At 39.8% G+C, this 19,574-nt stretch overlaps 1 protein-coding gene across 15 annotated transcripts in view; it reads left to right on the plus strand.

The window, feature by feature from the left end:
- The window catches only part of FUT8 (fucosyltransferase 8), a 246,741-nt gene that overhangs the window by 62,877 nt on the left and 164,290 nt on the right, over window positions 1–19,574 (plus strand). For 3 of the 15 annotated variants that reach the window (XM_065595268.1, XM_065595258.1, XM_065595259.1), the window contains exon 3: window positions 11,502–11,684. The exons of the other annotated variants lie outside the window; for them this stretch is intronic. The gene's annotated coding sequence lies outside the window, so the exon portion shown is untranslated. The remainder of the gene's footprint in view (window positions 1–11,501; window positions 11,685–19,574) is intronic. 15 annotated transcript variants of the gene reach the window in all.

The raw sequence follows: 19,574 nt of genomic DNA on the forward strand, positions 1-19,574 counted from the left end.
AGTAGCAGCATTTTTAACCCTTCTGTAAACATTGGGTACAGTACCAAGTCAAATATATCACTACTGTGCATAACATCCATAAAAATTATTTCAGAAAATTCCCACTTTTTGTTTCCTTACCTCCCTGGGTGTACAAATTGAACTGGTCGGAGGACAACCCACAGAAGTTAGGGATATTTTGCATATTGCGGGGCCTGCTAGAGTTGCACAACATGTTAATAAGAACATCTTGGAGTCTACCAAAATCCTTTGGCAAACTCCCTCATCTCTGAGGCCCACTGGCAGAAGAACAGAGAAGTACTAAGTCCCCTCTGAGGGACAGTACTTTTATTCACACCCAACCCCAGCTTGTTTGGTAGTGATGGCTGTGAATGAAAAGGTGAGATAGGGCGATCTAAATCTACAGCTAACGACAAAGATATAAAATATTGGATCTGTTTGGGAGAAAGGTTTATTTGTTACCAGGATTGCAGTTTAGAATTGCAAATCATCATGCTCTCGTAGTTCGTTATGATTGTCGAAATGTTGAAATGTATTGACAAATTGCTAGATGATGCTAAGGAGAAGTATACAGCACTTGTGAGGTGAAAACTTCTGGGAAGTAAGATAGTCCTTCCAGGCTGGTTTAGATTAGGTGGATTCAGCAGTTCAGGTAAGGGTAATGGCAGTCACTATGTGTTATGCTTCTTGGCTGCAGTTGTAATGCTTTAAGAGTGTGAATGCCAACCTCAGGACAGGCTGTTAGGAACCAGGGCACAAACCCCAAATTGGCTGTGAATTCTATGCTTAGATTTCAGCAACCAATTATCAAGTATGTACATGCCTTGGGCTCTATAACCGGCTAAACAGGGAGTTACAGACACTCTCCTTGGGTACGCTGATCTGCTTCTCTGCCCAGGTGTCACGTTATTGATTTGAACTGGGACCATATAGAACATGGTTGCAACCAAAGTCCTGTAGTGGCACCAAATCTTGTATAAAGGCGGTCAAATGAGGTGTCTAGGACAAGGTTATGGTTGGCTGGTTATGATTATACTGTCTAAATGTGTGTATCAATTTTGTAGTTGAAGTTATAAATATTGGCTCTATACTGTCTGTATTTCAAACTTATGCTATGCTTCTGGGAAACTTCCCAGACAAGTTGGTGTTAGCTCTGCCTAGTCTGCTTGATGGCCCATTAAGGACCATCAGCTATACAATTTTCCCATTGAGAGGAGGCAAATATGCCTTGGAACTCAGCAAAGTATGCAGGGACTGGCCCATGTGACTCCAGACTCCATTTTGCTGTAATTTTCCACAGTAAGGATAAAGAAATGTTCTTACACCTGGAGGAGACTATAAAAGGCAGCTGCAGCTCCTCCATCTGGTCTTCAATCCTGCTTCATACCTCTGGAGGAACTTTGCTACAAATTGAAGCTCTGAACAAAGGACTGATGACCCATCCCAGCTGGGGATGTATTCCAGGGACTTGATTTTGAACCTGCAGTTTATCTATCACTGCTACAAGCCTGAACCAAGAACTTTGCCATTACTGTATGTAATTGATTCCATTTAACCAATTCTAGCTCTCATCTATATCTTTTTCCTTTATGAATAAACCTTTAGATTTTAAAGGATTGGCAACAGCTTGATTTGTGGGTAAGATCTGAGTTGTATATTGACCTGGGTCTGGGGCTTGATCCTTTGGGATCAGGAGAACCTTTCTTCTTTTACTGGGGTATTGGTTTTCATAACCATTTGTCCCCATAACGAGTGGCACTGGTGGTGATACTGGGAAACTGGAGTATCTAAGGGAATTGCTTGTGTGACTTGTGGTTAGCCACTGGGGTGAGACCAAAGTCCTCTTAATCTGGCTGGTTTGGTTTGCCTTAGAGGTGGAAAAACCCCAGCCTTGGGCTGTAACTGTCCTGTTTTAAGCAATTTGTTCTGAATTTGCACTCTCAGTTGGGTCCCGTCAGAACCTCATCGTTACACCAGGTGAGCATACCTTTGTGATAGATGGTCCCTTATGCCAAGAACTACGGCAATATTCAGGTTACTTCCAGTCCCAAAGGACCAGTCGCTAACCTTAGATCAATTGTACCTAAACTTATTCCCTGAGAAAACAGATGACGCTTTGCATTCTGTTAAAGATTCTAGGGCAATCCTTAAATCACTAGGCATTTACACTCCAACCCTGGAGAGAAAGCAGTTCCATTCTTAGGTCCACCAGGGATGTGCTAACTGCCAAGGTAGCTGGGCCAATCTCTAGGATGCACCATAAGAATCAGAGACCACCTCCAGCTACATCTAACAAATCAGTAACATCTAAGCAGTCTATTTGTCTCCTTTGCTGAGATGATGAGAGGACAACTGGTCATCTCATAGAGGATCCCTTCATGCATTCATCGGTGCTATGATATCATTAAGGTTCCTTCCCCTTAAAGTGTTTTAGCACTCTCTATAAGGGCAAAAGCAGAGTTGTCGGCTTTAAGTCATGTAGCCATCAGTGACATTTTCAGGGCTGCAACTTGGTCATCTGTTCATATGTTCACCACTCATTATACTCTCTCTCAATTCTGAAGAGATGATGCCAGATTTGGAATAGTGGCATTGGAGTTCTTGTTCAGGTAGACTCTGATACCCTCCTCTGTCTGGAACTGCTCATGAGTCACCTGAAGTGGAAAGAGTGCAAGCACTCAAAGAAGAAAAGATGGTTACATACCTGTTCGGTAACTGTTTGTTTTTCTTTGAGATGTGTTGCACGTGTCCATTTCATGACTCGCTCTCCTCCTGTACGTTGGAGTCAAAGATAACGTATGTTTCTGGTCTGAAGGAACAGAGGGGGGTCGGGGCAGCTCTGCCCTTTATACCCTTGGCTAGCAGCTTGGGTGTGTGGAAGGTGCATGTGCCGCCCTGACGCATTCCACTATGGGAAAAAGATCTCTGGTGTTGGTTCACTGGCATGCATGCACCTGAAGTGAAATGGACATGTGTAACGCATCTCAAAGAACACCAAACTGGTATGTAACTGTTTTTTTTCCCCTGCAAATTTCATTTAACAGAAGTAGCCAATTATGACTTAATCATTTTGTGCTGTCTTGTCTTCTAAACAGCCTGCTTTTAAAGATCCTTAATTAAGATTGTCTTTGTAGTATGCTACTTCTCTTACTAAAAACCTAGAGAAACTTTCCCAGCAAGAGAGCATAATGATGGAAGGCACTGCAGACACAAAAACAATTATTAGGTAATGATTTTTCAGTCAATATGCTATGAAGAGCTTCAAACTGTTAGTGCTTGTGTCTTTCAGCTGTTTCCTGCAGGCCCAAAAACTTAGCTGTAGTAAGGTGACTTACTTATAGAAGGTTTCAGAGTAGCAGCTGTGTTAGTCTGTATCTGCAAAAAGAACAGGAGTACTTGTGGCACCTTAGAGACTAACACATTTATTTGAGCATAAGCTTTCGTGGGCTACAGCCCACTTTATTGGATGCACATTGGATGCACCCTCTAAATTCTTTGGCAAGAAATCCTAAACTGTATGGCAGTGTTGATTGTATCTCCATAAAATTCTTTTTTCTCCTATCCTTCCTGTGCCTAAACACATACATGGTTATGTCTCATTGTTGAAAATACTCATTGATGTATAATTCTTTAATGATGATTTTTAGCAGTGATTATTTTTGATGGATTTTTTTTTGGCTTTATTCTTCTAACAGTCTGGCTTTATGACCTACATAAGTTAATGATGTTGTCTGGGTGGTTTGGCTTGGAATCATTTTCTTCCTGCCCTTTGTGAACCAGAGAAGGTCTTGTAGTCAGTTTCAGCAGTTCCTCTCAGCTCCACAGGCCTTGTCTGCTACTCTATTCTCCATGCAGCCTAGTTGCCCAGTTTGCCTTTCTAGCTCCCCTTCTCCCTGGCTGAAACTGAACGCTAGCTCTGGCTTTCTGACCTCTCCTGTCTGGTCCTTTAGAACAGTGAAGGGAGTGTACACTGTAATCCTATTCCCCTGTAGTGGGGAAAAGCTCAGAAGAGGCAAGAGGAGACAGCTGCAGGCAGGTCCCAGCAGGGGAAGGAGATAGAAAACAAAAAGTTGGGTGCCTCCCTGCAGGAAAAAATGCTGAGTTCTGTGGTATTTTGAAATAAAATGCCAAATTCCATGGCCAAGCTGTTATGCTGAGTCCATGAGGCTCTGAGTGAGATGGCAGGGGCAGTGTGAACCTTTGAAAGCTGTCGTTTCAGATTCCTTAAAGACTCAGGGCTTGTCTACACACAAGTTGCTCTGCTTTAACTAAAGGTGCAGTGTTGCTCCGACTTAAACTCCCCCATCGTACAAGCATTGATTTAAATTCAGTTCATATTTTTGAGGATAGCTTTTCAATGAAAAGGGATAGGTACTTGACTTTTTAAATGAAAGCTGGGATTCTGGAGTATGATTTTGCATGAGCCTGATGAGGAAGAATTTCCCCACCTGACAAAAATTCTCCCTCAGAGTACCAATGGTTTGAGATGTGCTTAATAATCCTTATTCCGGGAGGGAGCTTTTGGCCTATATGGAGTCCAGAACTTTCCTGATGAAAGAATTTTTCTGTAAGGGGATTAACAGACTGTCTAAGGTCTGGAACAAGACGAGTTCTTTTGCACTGAGCCTTTTAAGGTTTTATAAGATGCTGCCTGAACCAGCCAGTCATACAAGGTGAAAAAACAGATACTTTGTAATCTCAAATAACTAAATGTTTGGTAAAACTCTGGGTGCTATGAAGAGCCTGAAGGAAGGGGGTAATATCTTGTATTGGTAATGGTCATATCCCAAACAAAAGCATAGCAACTTGCTATACGACTGTCTGATGTTGCTATGGAGATAAGCATCTTTCAGATGGAGAGCCTCAAACCAGTTTTTCAGAGAAAGTAAAGGGAGATGAGGGCCAGAATAACCATTTGAAATTTTAACCTCTTCATTTAATTGAGCATTTGTGGTCTATAATGTCCTTGAAATGAGGAAGTACCTTGAGTAGAAATTTTTCCCTTGGAAATTTTCTAATACTTCTGTAACCTTTGGGTGAGCCAGAGTTTACTTCATTGCCCTTCTCCAGAGCCTTAAAAAAACCATCGCCCATAGAAGAGCAACTTTGAAACCCAGAATTCAGTCTCTAAAGACATTCAACAAGGATTGCACAGGGTCTAACTCCCCAGATTCAAGTTCCCAAAATAACAAAAAACCCTAACTGGCTTCAAGACTGAGATTGATACGTTTATGGAAGGGTTGATATGATGGAATATGAGTTACTACAGAGAATTCTTTCCCAGTTATCTGCCTGGTGGGCTTGCCCACATGCTTAGGGTCTCACTGATTGTCATATTTGGGGTTGGGAAGTAATTTTCCCCCGGGTCAGATTGGCAGAGAACAGGGGAGGTTTTCGTCTTTCTCTGCAGCATGTGGGCACGGGGTCACTTGCAAGTTTAAACTAGTGTAAATGGTGAATTCTCTGTAACTTGAAGTCTTTAAACTATGATTTGAGGATTTCAGTAACTCAGTCAGAGGTTAGGGGTCTATTACATGAGTGGGTGGGCGAGGTTCTGTGGCCTGCAATGGGCAGGAGGTCAGACAAGATGATCAGTATGGTCCCTTCTGACCTTAAAGTCTATGAGTCTAACTTAATTCTTAAGTACCAACTTTATAAAGTCTTATGATAAAGAAACCTGCTGCAAAATGTTTCCGAGTTAAGGAAAACAGCCTGTTTTCTGCTCCTGTAGCTCAGCTTCTCCCAAGCCACACAGGGCACATGGCCTTTTGTAAAGCTGCTGCCCTGACTACTGGCCCTCATGGAGTCTGACCCCAGCAACAGGGAACCTATCGAGCATACCCAAAACTACCACATCCAATTCCAGAAACTTCTAATTGTGCACTAATTCTAATCCAGAGCACTAATTGTGCATGTACCTAGCAACAATGAACCAGACAGAACTCATTCCTTCCTGCTCCCTATATATCTCTTCAAGAGAGATCTCCATATTAGGCACGTGGGTTATACTTCTATAGCACCCAGCTTCAGCTTGGAATTGGGCTCTGCTTTCACTAGCCTTGTGTTGGGAGGCAGTATTGAGAGGAAGTGGACCGTGCAGTCTTGCTTGAGGACTTCTGTGAAGTTAGTGGAGCTATGCTGATTTACGTCTGCTGACTTATATCTGTCTCATAGCCTCTGAAATCAGATCTGTTAATTTTTTCTGTATTTCAATTTAAATATGAATGCTCCAGACAACTAATATAATTACTTTTGAAAATATTTAGCTAAAAGGTCAATTCAGCTTTTAAACACCTTATGGTGCAGAAACATAGTGTTGAATAGTTTGTATCTGTAATTATTCGCTAATTGATTCACAATGGCATGACTTGATTTATTAACAATTTTTATAGTTACCTTTTGCCTTAATAGAGCTTTTAAATAAGATATTTGCCTTATTAATATTTTATGCATTGCCCATAAATTAAATCCTTCTCTAATCATCTCTACAAGTTCTATACATTTGTGATTTTTAATGTGTCCTCATAGGTTTTTGTTATGTGATCAGCTTTCTTCTAAGGTTTCTATATACTCTTGCATCTTTTCTTCTGTATTTTGGCATTACCACTTCTGTTATACGAAGACCAGAACTTTATTCTAGCTTTAGTGGCCTGATACTTCTAAAACTTTGTAACCCATTGGTAAGGAAATGATTTTGTCTTGGAGGTCATGGATTCTGTGACTTCAATGGACCTCTGTTATTTCTTTGGCTTCAGCCCTCACCGCAACAGTGGGACTGGAGCAGCTGCCTACCCCACCACAGGAGGAGCAGCAGGGCTGGAGCAGCGGCTGGTGGTCAGCGGCCAGGGCTGGAGCAGCAGTGGGGCTGGGTCAGTTCCCTGGGCTGGAGCAGTGGTGGTTAGCCCCTGCTGCAGTAGCAGCAGCAGAGTTTGAGCAGAGGCTGGTGGTCAGCCCCTGGCAGGGCTCAGACTGTCAGTTTTGGGTATTTTTAGTAAAAATCATGGATAGGTTGTGGGCTTCTGTGAATTTTTGTTTCTGTGACCTGTCTGTGACTTTTACTAAAAATACCCTTGACAAAATCTTAACCTTATCCATTGGCTTTAAAAGTATTGACTAAAATTTCCATAGAATATACAGTGAAGAATTTTGTAAGATGTTTGAGGGAGTCCCACACTGTATACTTCAGAAAAATGAGCCCACTACAACTTTGACTTATGAACCATGGAATAGGGGTAGCTCAGGAGATCAGTAATCGGTAGGTCAATGAATCTGTAACAGAACATTGTGATAAAATCTGTTGAGTTTAAATGTGTAGTTAATCACATTTTTTTTCACATACTTTCCATAAAAAACTTGCTTATTCTCCCTCCTTGGGAAGGTGAAGTATGCAATACTGGGAGGTCAAACTACATATTCACACCCTTTCGGGGGGATCTTTTCACTCAGTTTTCTCCCCTGTCCCATTTTAGAGATGTGGATCATGCCACACGTGGCTCAGTATGTACCATCAGTACCCACCAAGTACCACCTGGGTCTCAGAAAGAAAGACAATTTGGAATATAACCAAGAGAGACTGCGTGTTCATCTTTCCCTGTACAGATATTGATGTTACTCTGAGGACCTGCCTTCTTTAATCATTTAGTGGCTTAGATACCTTGAAACTTGTCCAGAGGAGAAGAACCATGACTTTTTATCTTCTTCTGGAACAGTTGGACAGTTACTAGTTTTAATTTATGGTTTGGATTTGACTACCAAGAGGACCTACAGTACTTAAACTTCATGTAACACTTTGATAGCTGAAGGGCTTTTGCTGACATTTGCTAGGCACACAGACTTTAAGGTAGGACATAGTGTTCTTAGGAGGTTCTCCTCCTTATGAAAGAACAAATGAAAGGCACTACTGTAAGCACCAAATCTTTTGGAGATCACAGGCAACTAGATGTACAGGGCCATCAGCAATCTGCAACAGTCCTGCTATAAAAGCAATCTTTGCTCTGGTCAAGAGTTCTCTTGGAGACTAAACAATAATAGTACTTGCCAATTTTATAGCACTATGTATGTTCAAAATGCTGTGCAAATATTAACAAATTAATCCTCGCACACTCCAGTGAAATAGGTACAGTATTATCTCCATTATTAAAGATGGGTAAACTGGAGCATTGAGGTGAAATGAGTCGTTTCAACCACTACATACAGCAAGTCAGTGGCAGAGCTAGGATTAGAACCCAGAACTTCTTGATTCCCAATTGCAAGATGAGTCTAACAGACTGCATTGTTTCCCATGAACAGTGAAGTCTGCCTCCAAATGGATCAACTTCTGGCACTCCAGCCTTCTGAACAGTTTCATTTCTCAGAGTATACCAAAGCCAGGTGTGGCAGTGATGAAAAGGGAGTGATACATAGGATCTGTTTTGTCAATGTTAGTAGACAACAAATAATTGTACTGATTCACTAACTAGAAAGAAATCTAAATAAAATTAATAGCAGAGTTGCTCTTGTGTGATAGATACTAGATCTTGCTTAATGATTGTCCTTGTGCATTTTAAGGAGCTATTTCAAATCCCACAAGATGTGTTTGCACACCATTGACCTAGCTAAAAATGTGAATACCTCTGTGGTTGAGAGAGTACTGGTATATCTATTTAAATTTAACATTTCAGAGTCCTTAGTAAAATATGTAGTTAATCAATCAATACAGTAACATCTTTCACTTGTATTATTGAGTTAAAAACAGGCAGAAAGAGGAAGGTGTTAGAAAAATAACTTACTTAAAATTTATATGATCTGTCCTGTATGGTACAGGGAAAGTTAGTTCCTCTTTTAGTTTCAGAATATTTACCTTATAAAATATTCTTTGTTTAAAGGGAATACTTTTGCCTAATTGTCCCCAATGACAAATATATGCCAAGAAAATTTGCTTCTATGATAAAGAACTTCGTTCTAATCAACTTTTTTTTAAAAAGAGCTCATTATATTAAAAGCCAGATAGTCAGTTATCATAATTCAAATCTGTGCTATAATAGGAAGTTTGAGCTAATGGTAATTACATTGTAATTTCAAGAGAAATTTTGATTAATGTACTGATCTTAGCACTTGACATTTGTGATTCAGTTATAAGTAGAATTAAAAAAAAAAAAAAAAACTAAAATACCATTAAAGCCATGACAGAAGATATCAAAACTCATGAAATTCAGACATAAGGTTAACATGACATTCTTACAGTATCTCATACCATTGTTTAGAGGAGGAGGCAGAAGTGGGGAGAAGACACTAGCTTGTTAATTCAGAACAGCTTCAGCTTTAATTTTGAGCTTCCTGTGTTTTCAGGTTTGGTTCATTTCAATATTATTTAGATATTTTGTGTATTTAATTTCCTTGCTTTTCTAAATTAAAAGTAAAAACTCTTTTCTTTTGAAGATATAACATATATTGTATGGAGATTGAATAGCTGAAGGGATTTTTATAGGCTTAGGCAAGTGTATGTTGTGGCACAATGACCCCAAATATCACAGCAGGCACCCCTACATTTTATGGTACTATTCATTTTTTCTATTGTTTGTGAAATACTCTTCAATCTCATCCTTCAGGCTCCACAAACACACACAATTGTGGTTTAAACTTAATATGGTAATTGATGTAAAAAAAAAAAAAAGTCAATAGGGAATACTTTCAGTGTTCTCCGTATCCCATTCCTTCCCTCCATCTTTTCCCTGTCCCTGGACCTTGGCAATCATGACATTGTCCCTTCCTCTCACCTCACTCGCACCAATTTTCTCAATTCTGTGCATGTCCCTGGACTCTGGACACCATGACATTGTCCAGGCAGCTCAGCTCAGAACCTCCTTCCTTCCACATGCACTAAGGAAGGTGGGGAGATTGTAGGCAGCCTCACTGGTTCATTTCCAATGGTCTTGGTCCTGTGTGATTCTGCCTACGCATCTGGCTTCTCTTAACTACCTAGGTGTAAGTGTGACTCAAATTTCCTCAAGGCTACCAAGTGTTGCATATCTTGTATAGCAGTTACACATTTGGCACCCTGAATCCTAATACATCCATCCGAGCTTTGGCCAGGCTGAAGTTGCACCTTCCATCAGCTGATCTGGCTGCAGCTGAAAAGGCAGCCAGTGTCTTCTTTCTCACTGCTTCCCATGCTGGATCCCAGCCATTAAGGAGCAATGAAAGGCAAGAGTTGGTAGAAGTCACAGAGGGAAGTTGGTAGAAGTCACAGAGGGAAGTGTCAGCTACAGCATAAGGGGCCCAATATTGGCCCAGGCTCCCTCATCTTTTCCCTTGCAGCCAGCTGCAACAGCCTCTTCCCACCTCCCTAGCATCCAGCCAGTTACTGCTAACACCTAGCTATTCTAGCCACCATCAACAACCACTGGCCACATGAGACACCCATTTCTAACAGCTATGCTCTTGAGTACTCTCTGCCCTGCTCAAGCAGCCCCAGGCAACCTACAAACATCCACCCACTGCAACTCCAGACACCTCCTCTACTTCTAGCTGCCCCAGTATTCTCAGACACTTCAGCACACACCCACTCAGCTATCGCCTCAGATTTCCCCTTACATTTTCTAAGTTATTTCTGCAACCATATAAGGGCCAGAAACATCACTTTTTAAAAAAGAGCTTCTGGATTACAGTTCTGTGGTAAGTGTTGAATTCCATGTCTGTTGAACCACGGGTAACATGGAGTCCTGGCTGTGGGATACAAAGACTTTTACATTGCCAGATTACTAATTAAAATTTATCCCAGTCCAGTACTCACTAAGTTATTACAGTATCAGAGGGGTAGCCGTGTTAGTCTGGATCTGTAAAAAGCGACAGAGTCCTGTGGCACCTTACAGACTAACAGATGTATTGGAGCATAAGCTTTCGTGGGTGAATACCCACTTCATCGGATGCATGTCATGAAAGCTTGTGCTCCAATACGTCTGTTAGTCTATAAGGTGCCACAGGACTCTTTGTCACTTAAGTTATTACACTTAGGTGTCAGTTAGCGCGCTATATGAAATCAATTGTTTTAAATCTAGTTATAAGTGGATAAGAGTAGACATAAAAAAATCCATATTCACAACTAGTTGGTGTCTGGCCTTGGTCTGGCAGTGATAGTTAAAGATTAAACAGGTACTGTGACAGTCTGCATACTTATGTTCACCCTTTTTACAAGGCTATGATAAATTTTGTACAAAATATGCATTGTGAAGTATCATTTGAAAACTCATAATTTGCTTATTATTGTACTGGGAAAATGTTTGGCTACGTTGTATGTAAAGTTATAAGGTTCTATTGTGTATAACATTACTTAGATATGTTCCAAGTTTAGTAAAGCAGGCACAAACCAGTTCCTCAGAGACAAAAGGCAAACTGACATCTCAGCCAGGTGTCAACAAAATCAAATGGATGCGGTTAAGCAGCTATTCTTCGGCAGGAAAAAGGGTGTGAATGAGAAATCTCCATTTTGGCAAAGAAACAGCTGAAAGTTCCTGTCCCCACAGACTTGCTGTCTCCTGAACCTCAGCTGGAGATAATTTTCAAAGAAAAGTATACAGAGTGGGGAAATCATCTCTCCCTTCATCTCTACTCATGGCATTGACTACACTCGAAGGACAAAGGAAGCATCATTAGACTGGGGAGAGATCCTGTCTGAAAGGAGATCAGTAAGATTGCTGCAGCAGGTGGTGAGAGAGATTTTTTGCTTTGAATTCTCTTAGCTTGTTAAGTTAGGTGTTGCGATTTACTTAGGAGAGATCCCAGAAGACTGGAGAAGGGCTAACATAGTGCCCGTCTTTAAAAAGGGGGGGAAAGGAAGAGCTGGGAAACTTATAGTCCACTCAGCCTGACTTTGATACCTGGGAAGCTACTAGAGCAATATATAAAACAGGGGTTGGCAATGTTCGGCATGCGTCTCGCCAGGGTAAGCACCCTAGTGGGTCGGGCCAGTTTATTTACCTGCTGACGTGGCAGGTTCGGCCGATCGTGGCCCCCACTTGCAGCGGTTCGCTGTCCCAGTCCAATGGGGGCGGCGGGAAGCGGTGCGGGCCGAGGGATGTGCTGGCCGCGGCTTCCCACTGTTCCCCGTTGGCCCGGGACTGCGAACCGGGGCCAGTGGGGGCCGCGATTGGCCGAACCCGGGGCATCAGCAGGTAAATAAACTGGTCCGGCCCGCTAGGGTGCTTACCCGGGCGAGCCGTGTGCCGAACGTTGCCGACCCTTGATATAAAACGTTCAGTTTGTGAATACCTGGAAGATTAAGGGGTAATCACTAGCGGCCAGCCTGGATTACCATGAACAAATTATGCCAAACTAGCTTGATTTCTTTCTTTGACAGGGTAACTGATTTGATGGGTATGGGGAATGCGGTGGACATAAAAAACTGGACTTCAGCAAGGCTTTTGACATAGTCCCACATGACATTCTGATAAATAAGCTGGAGAAATGCAGGCTCAACAGAACTATCATTAAGTGGATACATAATTGGTTAAACAACTGCGAACAAAGATTAACTATTAATGAAATGATATTGGATTGGACGGAGGTCTCAAGTGATGTTCCACAGGGTTCTGTTCTGGATCTGGTGGTGGTAATGACCTAGATATAGGTTTAGAGAGCATACTGATCAAGTCTGCAGATGAGACAAAGCTGAGAGGGGGAAGATAGAGCTAAAATTCAGAGGGATCTTGAAAAATTGGAGCACTGGGGTATAGACAACAAAATGAAATTCAACAAATAAATGCAAGGAGTTACACTTAGGAAAGAAAAATCAAGTGGACAAATAGAAAATGGGGGAAAACTGGCTTGGCAGCAGCACTGCTAAGAAGGAACTGGGAGTTGTGGTGGATCACAGCCTCAATATGAACCAGCAATGCGATGCTGTTGAAATAAAAGCAAATGCAATTTTAGGTTGCATTAACAGAGGCATAGCATGCAAGTCATGGGACATGATAATACCACTCTACTCAGTGCTGGTTAGGCCTCAGCTAGAGTACTGTGTACAATTTTGGTCACCAATGTATAGAAAGGATGTAGAGAAACTTGAAAGGATCTAGAGGCAAGCAACAAAGATTATCAAAGGGATGGAATGCAAGCCATATGAGCAAAGGGTGAAAGGAACTGGGTATGTTTAGTTTGGAAAAGAGATTAAGAGGATATGATAGCAGTCTTCAGATACTTGAAAGGTTGCCATAAAAAAAAATGGAAAAAAAGTTGTTCTCTTTTGCCACAGAGGGTAGGACACGAGGCAATGGAATCCCACTACAGCATAGCAAATTTAGATTAAATCTCAGAAAAAACTTCCTAACTGTAAGAACAGTAGGACAATGGAACAGACTGCCTCTGGAGGTTGTAAAAACTTCTTCACTGCAGGTTTTCAAAAGGAGGCCGTATAGCCATCTGTTTTGGATGGTTTAGACCCAACAAATCCTACATCTTGACAGGGGGTTAGACTAGATAACTGGTGCAGTCTTCTAACCCTATGATGGTATGATTTCGTTGTACCCAATTCTGACTTTTATGCCTCATTACTTGTAATGATTTAAAATCTATCTTTCTGTAGTTAATAAATTTGTTTTATTGTTTTAACTAAACCAATGTGCTTGGATTGAAGTGTTTGAAAAATGTCATTTGAGATAACAGGATTTGTCCATATCATTTTCTGTTAATAAAATGATGGACTTTAACGTGTGTTGTCCAGGAGAGGGCTGGACACTACAAGATGCACATTTCTTGGGGAAAGTCTGGGACTGGGAATTTGCTGGTCTTGCTCTGCAGTGCAATTCAAGGGTGGTTGGCTGTAACACTATTGCAGTATAACTGGGAGTAATTTGCATGCCAGAGGCTGCGTGTGAGCAGGGCAGAAGTGGTTGCTCTCACAATGAAGCAATGTAAAAGGCACCCCAGGTTGGAGAACTGAGGGGGACACAGCTGTTCAACCATCCAGATTGTGCCCTGGGTTATATCTAGGTACCAGTTCTCAAGTTCTCTCTACTGTCTAGAATTAGTCCTTCCAGATTAGGATTGAGGCATGTTGGAGAGGCAGTGTATTACTACTACCACTTGTATATCTTTTTATGTGTATTCTTCATTTTTAAGGTTAAAAAATGTTTCTAGGTTCAGTTCAGTCTTTAATGCTCTTTGTGGCTTGGGTCCTCTCTTGAGCTAAGCTTTTAAGGCCCCTTTACATAGCCAGAGTGGTATAAGTGTGCCTTATTGCCACTGACAAATCTACATCTGCTTATAAAGATATGGCTCACATAGTTGGAAAATGTGTCCATGCCTGACATGCATTTTATTGATTTCAGATATTGTAAAACCTGGGAAAATTGCGGACATAGTAGGAGCCTTATCTTTGCATTTTCTTGGTTACTGTGTTTGCTAGACCCTAATGTTAGTTAAACATTTTTTTGCTGGTGCAGTTATGATACCCTGTACTCAGCTCTGGAAGACTAGTGTTGATCTTGGTACTGGATCATATGCCTCTGCCTTGCTGCCAGGCTTGTTGCTGAATAATTTTGGGTCAGTGCCATGGGGGTTTACCCCCTGGGGAATTTGGTACTAGAACAAAAGGGCATTGGATTGGCTCTCAAGGCCTTTCCAAACTCAAATCAGAGGGAATCTGTTTAGATTCTCATGAGGAATGTGGTTATGTACTACCTCAACAGAGAGTAGCTCAGTCTATCTTCTTGTGTATCCATCTGTGGGAATGGCACATTTGGAATCAGGTGACCCATTGTTTGTTCACTTGGGAAGGGTGAAGAGATTGTAATCAACAACCTCAGTTGCATGAGTGTTGCAACAGTGAAAGTAATTAACTATTGAAACAGCTTACTAAAGGTTGTGGTAGATTCTCCACCACTGACTGACAATTTTTAAAGCAAGAATGGATGTTTTTCTAAAATTATGGTCTAGGAATCATTTTGGGGAAGTTTTATGGCCTGTGTTATACAGGGGGTCAGACTAGATGATCACAATGGTCCCTTCTGGCCTTGTAATTTATGGATCTGTGAATCATGGCTGCCACTCCTACCATCTCCTGGGATCTCGGGTCTTCGTCATCCTGATCCTTAGAGATGTCCTGACCAGACTGGGCCAGAGAGAGGGAGACATGACATGGCACCTTCACCAGTTCCATCTGAATCCCAAACATCACCTGGGTTGTGAGACTTTGTCTGTTTTCCTCCCACACCCTACATGTCATTTTCCTTCTTCACTTTATATCTTCTGCTTCCTCTCTCTCCTTTTTCCTTCTGTCTAATAAGTGTCTGGCTTAGCCAGCCAAGATTGTACATTTTGCAACACCACTCTAAGCCTTTGACCATAACAGCAACTAAAAGCATCTAAGCTTCCTGAAGCTGGTGCAAATTAGGCCTTGGCTACACTTGGGGATTCACAGCGCTGCTGTGGCAGCGCTGTGAAGCGCGAGTGTAGTCGCGCCACCAGCGCTGCGAGAGCTCTCTCGCAGCGCTGCAAGTACTCCACCTCTCCGAGGGCAATAGCTTGCAGCGCTGCAAGGTGTTTTCACACCCCTGAGCGCAGCAAGTTGCAGCGCTGTACAGCGCCAGTGTAGCCAAGGCCAGAGTCAGGTCTCCGAGTGGCTATTAAGACCGTGTATTGGGCCTGTGTTTTTCCACCAGTGAGGTTGCAAGTGAAATTCAGCACCACAGACAGAAGCTGCATTTTTTATCTTTGCTGTTTGTTTTCTTTCCTCTTTTGTATGTGTTTATCTTGTTTTGTGTTCTTAGGAAATGGGATCGGACTTTAACAGCAACAATAACAGCTCCAGCCCATCTCTACTAATTTCTTCTGTTTTCTCCAAAAGGACAGTTTTTGCCATCTTTTATACAATCTAAGAGACTGTCAAACAAGGGATTTTTCCTTCTGAAACCTCTCTCCAACTAAAGGGAGCAAGGGGATGTTGTTAAAATGAAAACCTTATTTAATATTTACATTTCAAATGCTTTAACTATTTTTCCTTTATCCTTTAATAAAATGTTCAGAGGATTTTGATAATATGTTTCCCATGGTACTAAGCAGGCTAAGGTTTCTGTATACATTGTTCGAGTGTTTAATGTTCTTTGGTGATTGGGTTATGTTAACACCTTTGACTATTGGGGCCCATATGTTCCATGCAAATAAATACATCTAACCAAAGACATTAGAATAGCTCAGAGTAGATATTGGTAGTTTTCACCCAGGTGTGTTTCTGACTGATACCGGTCTCATTTTTAATAGCTAAAAGTAGGGCTGTCAATTAATCACAGTTAACTCATGCAATTAATTAAAAAATTAATCACAATAAAAAAAATTAATCGCGATCACAGTTTTAATTGCACTGTTAATAGTAGAACATCAACTAAAATGTATTAAATATTTTTGGATGTTTATCTACATTTTCAAATATATTGATTTCAATTACAACACAGAATACAAAGTGTACAGTACTCACTTTATATTATTTTTTATTAAAAATATTTGCACTGTAAAAATGACAAAAGAAATATTTTTCAGTTCACCTTATACAAATATTGTAGTGCAATCTTTTTATTGTGAAAGTGTGACTTACAAATGTAGATTTTTTTTTTCTTGTTACATAACTGCAATCAAAAACAAAATAATGTAAAACTTTAGAGCCTAGGAGTCCACTCAGTCCTATTTCTCTGTTCAGCCAATCGCAAGGAAAAATAAGTTTGTTTACATTTATGGGAGATAATGCTGCCCACTTCTTATTCAGAATGTCACCTGAAAGTGAGAACAGGCGTTTGCATGGCACTTTTGTAGATGGCATTGCAAGGTATTTACGTGCCAGGTATGCTAAACATTCGTATGCCCCTTCATGCTTTGGACACCATTCCAGGGGACGTGCTTGCAAATGTAAACAGACTTGTTTGTCTGAGTCACTGGCTGACTAAGAAATAGGACTGAGTGGCCTCATAGGCTCTAAAGTTTTACATCTTTTTATTTTTGAATGCAATTATTTTTTTGTCCATAATTCTACATTTGCAAGTTCAACTTTCATGATGGAGATTGCATTACAGTACTTGTAATGGAGGAATTGAAAAATACTATTTCTTTTGTTTTTTACAGTGCAAATATGTGTAATAAAAATAAATATAAAGTGAGCACTGTACACTTTGAATTCTATGTTGTAATTGAAATCAATATATTTGAAAATGTAGAAAACATCCCAAAATATTTAAATAAATGCTATTCTATTATTGTTTAACAGTGCTATTAATTGAGATTAATTTTTTTAATTGCTTGACAGCCCTAGTTAAAAGGTGTTACTGAGACATTGAAAACGTAAGTGCAGACTTCTGTATCTGCGTTCTCCACTGCTTCATAAAATGACTCTTCTGTGATCCTCCCTCATGAGACAGTGTGTTCCCTCTGTAACACTGATCAGTATTTACATGGTTGAAAAGAAAAACTAAATGTATTTCTAGTCTAGGGTTTCTGGCAGGGGTTCTCAAACTTGTTTATAAGGTGGATCACATATTTAATAACTGTTCTCTGTGGACCATCTTCTTTCCTTTTCATTCCGGTGGATTCACCTTCCATTTCATTCACAATTGCATGACATCCCTGTTGCAACTATAGCAGTTGTTTAATGTAAAAATAAGGTTCATTTTCCACCTCTTTTATTGAATGTATTCTAGAAATTCTGTACATCTTTTCTTTTTCTTTTTTTAATAGCATATTTAAAATATAAACAAGGCTGGCATTATTCTCATCACAATATCAAAATATATAAAGACATATGATAGGTGTGAGTCTTATTTATTTTTAAATACTTGTTTTCCATTCTTTTTGAACTAGTCCAGGTTCAGTGTTGTTTATCTGTCCTTTAATTCAATTTAGTAGTTGTAAATAAGGAGAAACCAAAATTATGTAACTGGCGATCTCTCTGTGAATTACCAGCATGTGGTTGGTGAACCACTAATTGTCTAAGGATCACAGTTTGGGAGTCTTTGGCCTATGGTATTAAAGCACAGTCTTTTCTGTATCTTTGTCACAAATTATTTAGTAATAATATTAGTGTTTACACAACCAGGTTGGGATTGATTTAAATCAAAGTGATTTAAATAATCTATATTAATGATTTAAATCAGCAAGCAGGAAACCTTGATTTAAATAATTGATTTTAGTCTTATTTGTATTTGTACATTTTTAGTGATCTTTTCTAAAGAAAGATTGATTCTCATTGGTTAGTAATGATTAAAACATTTTGATTTGCAACTAAATCTAGCCTTTACACTAAATTTGGTACTTCTTTTTACTGTCCAGGGAGATACTGTGTTCATACATATTTATTTAAGCAATCATATAGCTTAGTATACCTTTATTCAGATTCTTAATTTTACAATTTTTTTGTGTTAGAAAATAGTAAATGATGGTTTTCTTATTTACTAGATGATTGTTTTTACTTGCGATTTGTGTAAGGCTGCATTTGGATGAAAATTGGAATTCAATCAAAAATGTTCAAACACAGCATTTGAAAATTATCTATTAGTTGAATAAAACTACCTTAAATGTGTTGAATACATAAGAAAAAATTAACTATCAAACAATGTTTTGCAATTTAAAACTAAACGATTTATTAGACAAAGGAAATATTAACTGTGGTTAATGAATTTAACTGATTGTCCCAATGTCATTCAAATTTTTAGAAGTAGTGGATCTCACCTTCTCACACCTAGTTATTAGGTGTGCCAGGTTGGAAGAGGAAAACAAGCTTTTTCTGCTCCCAATCAATTGCTCAGCTTTGAATGAGAGCCAGTCATTGAATTGAACTGATTGAATAAACTGAAATGAAGAAACTATTCTCTCTGCACCTACAGAAGAGATTACTGCTGTCAAAAGCTGGTTTAGCACTTCAGCATACTCTGGTTCCGGGTTCTTAGTCAATGACTTCCACCAGTTCAGTGGTGTGACTTTCTGTAAAACTTTGTACTGCTTGAATACTATCTTTTTTAATTTTAATTTAAATAGTTCAAATAGATTACAGTAAGCTTTGGCTTTCACATGATTTGAAATTCACTTTTAAGTAGATTTATTTTAGAAAAGAAAAATCCAATTTAAATAAACATTTTTATAAATATTGATTGTTATCCACCCTGTACACAACTTACTTAGATCCATGGCTATGTGACTGACTACTTATTCTTTCTGCAAGTAAACTTGAATATTGTGAGGACAGTAAGGATGACATTTCAGTTTTATACTTTTAAGATGGATAAACAAGCATGTAAATCTTTTTGTAGAGCCAGGAGAAATACACTAAAAGAGAGGGCTTGGAGCAACACGTGCTATTTCTCGAAAGAGAATTAGAATTAACAAAATTCAGTTCTCTGATTGTCTGAATTATGTTTTTTTGGTCTAGTAGGTCTTGAAGGAGGCTGTTGATGTTTGCTTTGGCATTGACGAGGAATTTATTGAAATTTTGAGTGTTTCAGTACATTACCTCACCACCTTGAAATTTATTCAGTTTTCTTGCATTTTGTTTTTTCCCTGATCTTTATATTCCTTTAATCTTGTATATTCAAGGGTGTGTGTCTGTGTAATTGGATAAAAAT

Source organism: Chrysemys picta, chromosome 4 (genome assembly GCF_011386835.1).
Source record: "Chrysemys picta bellii isolate R12L10 chromosome 4, ASM1138683v2, whole genome shotgun sequence".
Taxonomy (NCBI): Eukaryota; Metazoa; Chordata; order Testudines; family Emydidae; genus Chrysemys; species Chrysemys picta.